The sequence below is a fragment of the Corvus hawaiiensis genome, chromosome 7 (genome assembly GCF_020740725.1).
Source record: "Corvus hawaiiensis isolate bCorHaw1 chromosome 7, bCorHaw1.pri.cur, whole genome shotgun sequence".
In the NCBI taxonomy this organism is placed as follows: Eukaryota; Metazoa; Chordata; class Aves; order Passeriformes; family Corvidae; genus Corvus; species Corvus hawaiiensis.
The window spans coordinates 31,435,891-31,443,436 of NC_063219.1; positions in this window are offsets into that span (position 1 = coordinate 31,435,891).

The following is a 7,546-nucleotide window of genomic DNA, read 5'->3' on the forward strand; positions in this document are numbered from 1 at the left end:
TGCACTCTTCTTGCCCTCCAGACAAGTTACTTCTGACTCTGCCAATCACTTGAAACTTTAATTGAAATGTAACATAATTGCATGGTATCATAATGTATGCCAATAACCCTGAAATTTTCCTGGGAAAATTTGAAGCAAAAGCAACTCAGGCAAGAGTTCCACTTGTGTGCTTTATTTCCCCCCTGCTCAAGGACAACCAGTCCCAGCAGAGACACAGCTTCACCCGTGCTAGACCTTTGTAAGCATCACAGATGGTCAGTAGGATGTTCCTCCACGCAGAACATCTCCAACACCCCAGACAAGCCAGCAATCCTTAGTGCATATTTCTGCAGCCCCTCATTTAGTCCCTGAGCACGGTGAGCTCAGGTTTGCTTCCCCCATGCATTTGCTTTTTTCTCTTTAAAAAGGTGCTGCATGTGCAGTACCAGAGGCTCTCGTAAGATGGCATTGACAAAATGCTGAAGAGCACAGAAAGGCTGACAGCTCAACTATGTTTGCTAAGGGCTTACACAGTTCCAGCTGCCTTTTCTCTTTAGTTTAGGGTGTTACTAATTATAACTTGTGCTCAGTTCGTTGCTCTCAGTCTCCTTCCCCGGTTATCATTTAGTGGCTCAAAATGACACAGATCCCACGCTGGCCCTTGGGAGAGCAGCAGGAGGTGAGTGCTGGGACTCCACAGCTGTGCCCTGCCTGCAGCCTGCCAGAGCCTCGCCACTGCCTGGGATTCCTGGGTCTGGAGGAGGAGATGAGGAAGAGCTGCAGATCTGGAGGGGGAACACATGAATAGGATAGCAAATGTTTATTGACATTTGTCAAATCGAATCCTTGTAGGCCTGAATATGGCTACAAGCTGAAGTAGATTTTATTTTATACTCAAGCAAATTTCCCACAACTAATCATTCTGTTAATTTCAGTAAACCGCCCAGGATCTGATCAACACCAAAACAAATCTTGTTTTTTCTTTCAAAGTTTATAGTCTGGCTATACATAGAATTGTAGAATGGCCTGGGTTAGAAGCAACCTTAAAGATACCTTTTTCCACCCCACTGCCATGGGCAGGGACACCTTCCATTAGATCAGGTTGCTCAGAGCTCCAGCCAACCTGGCCTTGGACACTTTCAGGGGATGGGGCATCCACAGCTTCTCTGGATAACTTCTGCCAGTGTCTCACTACTCTCTCAGTCAAGAACTTCTTTCTAATACCTAATCTAAACCTATTCTCTTTCAGTTTAAAGCCATTTAACATGCTTAAAATTTCTTCAGATGAGTATTGTGTCTTCAGAGCAGCAAAGTTCAAAGAGTAAAAGCTCTGAATTTCAGCATTGTTTTCATCACCTGCATCTTAAAATAAAAGTGCAAATTTAAAAAATATATATATATAACAATACAAGTTTTTTATCACTCTCTTGTTGGTCTAATTCAGGATTTTTTTTTCCTGACTTAGTAGTATCTTAGGATGAGACCAAGTTTAACCGTCTTAAATCTGGATCTGCCTCTGGTAGCTGGGCCACAGAAGACAAAATTATTACTGCTCCTGTCTGCTAAGGGAACTACATCCTCTACAGGCATACGGGGGAATGACATCAGTCCTAGGAAAGGAAAGTCAGAAGTGCAGCCTGCTTTTACTGCATGAGAAGTGCCACTTCTCATAATCATTGCTGAACTGGGGGAGCTGCCAGGCAATGAGGGAATGACAGAAAAGTAACGTTGCTGATGGAGCTTCATATCTGCATTTTTTAATCGTACAATTGTTCTTGGGGTTAGATTCTTTCTCAAGGCAATTGATACTTTACGAATAGCCTGGGAAACAATGTTTCTGTCTGGTCTCTTCTGGATAATGAACATGAAAGAACTTCCTATTCTTACTAAGTATAAACAATACCTACCTAATAAAAGTGTAGATTCCATGACACAAGAACAAGAAAGGAAATCTGGTTAAAATAAACAGCCTTTCTCCTTCAACACATTGAGCACATAGCTGTATTCTCCTGATCATAGGTGAAAATGGCCAGTAAGGTCAGGTAAATGTAACACAAACTATTTCACCCACCAGAGCACTTCACACTGTGAATATATTTTGACAGAATGTCTTAATTTTGGAGCTTTAGAGGCATCACTGAGTCCCTGGGTCTCTGGTTTTGCTATTTAACGTGTATGAAGCACTGGTGCTTGCTTTGAACAGTTATTCATCCAATCTTAAGGAGTCTAAATGAGTCAAAATCTTTTTTCAATCACTGTCAGTCATCCCCTAATTTCCTTGCTCTTCTCTATCAGTGCCTATGCGTCATATCCTGCTGTAATGCAGGTCCAGCTGAAAGCAACACACTCATACATGACAGCAGCATACATTGCTTACAAAGTTTCCATCCCTGTCCACAACCCACTCACGTTCTTCACACTCACATTTGGCACCGTTTTGAGCAGCACTCAGTGTGACTTTATACTGAGTCATGCTCCAGGGTCCAGCATTACCTCAACCCTACACAATCCTGACGTGGAAATGGAAACTGGGGCAGCAGCAAAGGCTCGGTCTGGCTGGAAGCTGGGAGTGTAATCCCAGTAGCTTCCCCTCTGTGAGACACCCTCTGAGGAAACAACTGTGTCCTGGGAACTCAGTGAAGAACAGGAGTGAAGGATAGGAGCCTCCGGAGAGGCTTCTTTGGAGTTACTGCCTGTGTAATTTTTCTTTAATGCTTCTGTGTGCAGAGCAGCTTGCCACAGCTTGGAGCTGTCATCCTCATCACGCAGCCACTGAGCTGCAAAAGTGTCAGAAGCAACACTGCTCTGCAGCCACCACACGAGAGCGAAGCCCACGCCACCCCATCCCTCTCCACACTGGCAAACTGCAATCACACACTCACACTGCCTTTTATCTTTTAGAGCTCAACAGCCACTGGTTCTGCCCACCACCCAGCCCCGCCACCTGGAACCCTCAGAGCACTTGTCTTGGAGGACTTCCAACTCCCCACACAGACTAAAAAAGCTTGTTCTAGAGATGCAGCTCAGCAGCAGTAGCAGGAGATAACCATGTTACAGAGTTTGAGACATTTCCATAGCCCCACCATTGATGAACTCCACATTTCAATCCCTTTTCCTGCCCTTGAATCCCTTCTGGCAGTGTGATGGAGCTGCTGCTGACAACTGGATGTGTGTCCTGGGTCTTTTCCAGGTGCCAACCCTCTGCTTGCTCAAACCCTGCTCACACAGGGATGCCTCCTTGCCCTTTTCTCTCCAACTTGTGAGCAGGAAGGGAGCTCAGGGTGTTGCCTCACAGGCCACTGTGGCTGAGTGCAGGCTGTTCCAGCACAAAGGGCAGCAGCTGGACCCTGTCACCTCTGTCTGGTTCTTCTGAACCATGGAAGGGTTTGCCTTCTGCCTTGCCTCAACAACCCCTGGGTGACTCCTCTCCCTGAGTTCAAGATCTTTTCTGCCGTGTCATTCACCCCAACAGAGTAAAAGAGGAGCTCGCTCCAGATATTCCCCTACTCAAGCTCTTTGTGTGGGGAATTCTGGAATTAAAACCACACATTCGTCTGCTTAGGGCCTGATTTCTTCAGGAAATGTTGCCACATGTGAGTCCCTCACAGAGGAGTCAGCTCTGAAGCACTGTGGGACTGCCCAAGAGGTTCTCTGCAGGGGAGAGAGTGAGCAGGCACCGAATGAGCCAAGCTGGGTTACCTTCCATGGACTTGCTGCTGGGAGAGGAGTCCAAGAAATGCACGTGCCCTTATCACCCCCCTGGGTCCGGGTGTGCTCATCAGGCACAGGGGGGCATGTGCTGTGGTTCTGGTTGAGGGTCTTCCCAGCTTTTTCATCCATCTCGTGGCCATCTCCAGCCTTTCTCTACAGACTTTTTCTGCTCCACACTATGGCACAACATGGCACTGCTGCCTTCAGCTGTTCTGCAGCTCACTGTTAGGACTCCTTTCCTCTGTGATTCTCTATATCCTGAAAAACTACTGTTTTTATTAATGTGTCATCTAACCTTAAGAGCTGCTGAGTAAGTTCAGCTCTCAGCCCTTTCTCCCAGATGCTTTTCTGTGCCATGCTTTACTCCTACACACTTTTCCTGCATGGTTTCTATGGCAACATGTGAATCTCTCCATCTGCTGTAGATATCCATTATCATGTTTTGATGCTTGTTATCCCAGTCACAAATGCCATTTCCAGGTGAATCGATGTTAACAAGTTCAGTTTGGAAACCAAGCCAAAGCACTTGGTAATTTTTATAGGCAAACCTACATCATCCCTAATTTGACTGCTGTGTTTTCATTTGAGCTCTGTTTGAGGGATACTGATTCCGAGCTGTTCTCATCACCAGATCTTCTACCTGCACACTCTAGCCAATTCAGGATTTACTTCCTAATTTCCAGATTATATCCTTCCTTTTTATTGCAGCCTGTGCTGCCTACAGAGTGCATATATTTGGATTCTGGAAAGTCTTTGTTGGTCTGTTGCCTGGGGTTTGATATCTGTTTTATAGAAATTTAACTCCAAGTTACCAATACTGTTTCTCTTCTGTCAAATGCATTTTTCAGTTCTGCTATAGTCCTTTCTCTGAAAGCTTTCTCTGTTGGATTACAGAAAGCCCTAAAGAGTACAGATGGTTTACAACTGGCCTCTCAGTCTGTTCTGCTTGAATTCCTTACATTGCTTGGAATTATGTAGATTTCTATACGGCTAAAATCCAGTCTCATTTTCTGCCAAGTACCATGTTGGAGAACTAACTTAAGTGTGAAAAAAAGAAAGTTCTTCCTATATAATCTGATCAGAACCTGCAGCAGAAAATTCAACTAAATGAAATGAGTGGAGTCAAAACTTCACTGTTGATATGTTTTCTAGATCCCATGAATGAGTAAAAACACACTGCAAGAAGTCCATGTGGAAGCTGTAAATCTGTAAGCAATTTAGGCTGTCAACTTTTAGGGATGCAAACTGACATTGTTTATTTGTACCTAATATCCTGGAAGAGTCTTTTTGAGATATTATATGCTACCTCAGTATAAATGGCTATTATTTACTACCTATAATTAAAAGTAATTAAGCTTAATAATTTAGTGTTTATATATGCATTTAAAACCATGCAAGTCTGTTTAGAACATAATTCAGGGAGAGCTTAGGTGCAAAAATTTTCCAGAGGAAAATGAAAAGGCCCATGATATCCGAGTAATCCCAATGCCAATTAAGTCCACCAGGCTGTCTAGTGTAAGGTGAAGGTCAGGCATGGCACTTACATTTTGGGTAGCGCTGAAGTGATAGGTTTTTAATGGCCTGCAGGCCCCAACCAGGGGAAACTTTCTCTGGACACTCACAGCAGGTGGGCTCCTCTCACATAGCAAGGCTGATATTGGGAGCCCTTGTTCTACACCCCAGACCTACCCCAAACTTAACTCGACCTGTAGCTTCACAGGTGAGAAAACTGAACGTGTGAGTCCTGCTGACATCAGCCCACAAGGCTTGGAAAAATGAAAACACAAACCTCAATTTTCAGCTCCTCTTTCCCTAAACTCCAAAGCCTGCATTCCTTAAGATGCCAAGGAGCAATGCTATCTGATCATCACCCTAGGGAGTGCAATATTCATATTCTGCTTTGCTTTCAAGTAGTCACAAGACAGAAGAGGCTCCTTAAATCTTACTTCTCTCCAAAGAGATCAGATGAAATAAGGCTGAATATTACCAGTAGCTCCAGATGCTTGCATAGGATGTGAACTGTGATGCAGACAGTGCAGGACATCTCAGGAATATGCAGAAAATCTAGTGAAAAAAAGGAGACAGGACCGATATGCAGAAAAAACTATCATTCAAATATCCAAATTAAAGGTACGACTCAAAATCCAAACAAACCAGACCTGCACAGGGAAAGAAAACAAGGACATAAAGGGTTTACTGCATGATTGCAAAGGAAATGAAGAAAAGCATTGCCCACAACAGCAGCAGGTCAGATACCTAAAAGCTAAAGGAATATATTGCTTCAGACTCCATAAAGAAAAAAATGTAACTAACCCCAGAGAGCAGAGTCAGCACACTTAAGAGGCTAAAGGGCGTGGATATGGAAATTATTGTGTAACACAGCCACAAAACTTGAGGGCTCTTTACCCTTCACTTCTGAATACGGAATAATCTCTATCAATGATATCTTTAGGCTTTTTAGAGCAAATGTTAGCCATGAGTAAAAAAAGACATGAACGGAAGCAGAAAATGTGTTAAAGTGTAGATTAGGCACATTATATGTAGACTAGCTCAATGTCTTTCGTTGATAAGATAATAGCATATCAGAACAAATGAAAAATAATAAATCTTATCAACCTGGATTTTGGTAACGCATTTGATTCGGTATTACCTAGATAATCATTAGTTAAACTCAAGAAGATGAGGATTAACATAAACACTATAAAATGATGAAAGAACAGAATTGAGAATGAAAACTGCCGATGGGTCTGAGAGCAAAATTGTAGGACTGGAGTAATCATTAAATCTGAGTAATTTCATTAGTTAGCTTGATGCAAAAAAATTATGAGTGAGGTAATGAAATTGCTAACAACAAAGTTAGGAGATATTTTCAATAGAGAGGAAATCCTAAAGGAAGAATTATATCATTATTATGCCCTAATAACAGATATGGGAAGAAATGTAACAGCATATAGTAGAGGGACATGTACTGAGAGATTGGTAACATTTCTGCTGTAAATTAGAATTTATCCACTATGAGCAACAGAAGAGGAAGAACCATGTGTGCGGTGTAGTTATTAGAATGGAGTCTTACATGTAGCAAGCCCTGTATTTTCGGGAACAATAAACAGATACAAAACACTGGGTAAAATTCAGCTGAAATTTTTGGGCATCATTCAGGTTATCGGTGCTCAGCAAGCCTGAATTCGTCCTGGAACAGGTACAAAGAAGTGACATCCAGATAACCAGAGGAATAGCTAAGCGAGTATGTCTTGCTGAGCTTGGCAAAATGAACAGTGAGGTGGGATCTGATTCCTCTCTGTAAATACATTTGAGGTTTTAGTCAGGCAGAGAGGGAGAATAAGCAGCAGGGAAGAAGAATCGTTCACATTTATAGACAGCACTTGTGCTAGAGCAGATGGGCACAAGTTGGATACGAAACAGGAAAAAGGGCTCTCACTGTGAGAGGAGTAATGGTCTCAAAACAGCTTCTCAGTAGAAGAGGGGGCAAAACCTCTAACCAGTCTTAAGAGCGATATTGAGTTTGGCATTTCTCAGTCACATTTTTTGGGATGTTCAAAGACTGCATTGCCACCATAGGAAGAGCCACACCTGGCTCAGCAAAAACTCCTGTCGCTGCCCTGGCTTTGCTGCACTGACAGTGAGGTTTTCCTGTTTGCAGGGGAAAACAGTTCAGCTGTGTCATCTCTGGGTCTTGTGCATGACCCATTAGGTATGGAAGATCAGGTGAGCTTGGGTGGGGGTGGCCTTCAGAGGGTTGTCTTCAGCCTCCCTTTTATGCAGACTGAGCTTTTATGTCTGTTATGTACCAATGACTCACACATCAGAGCTAGCAGTCCCAGGCTTATGTGAAAAA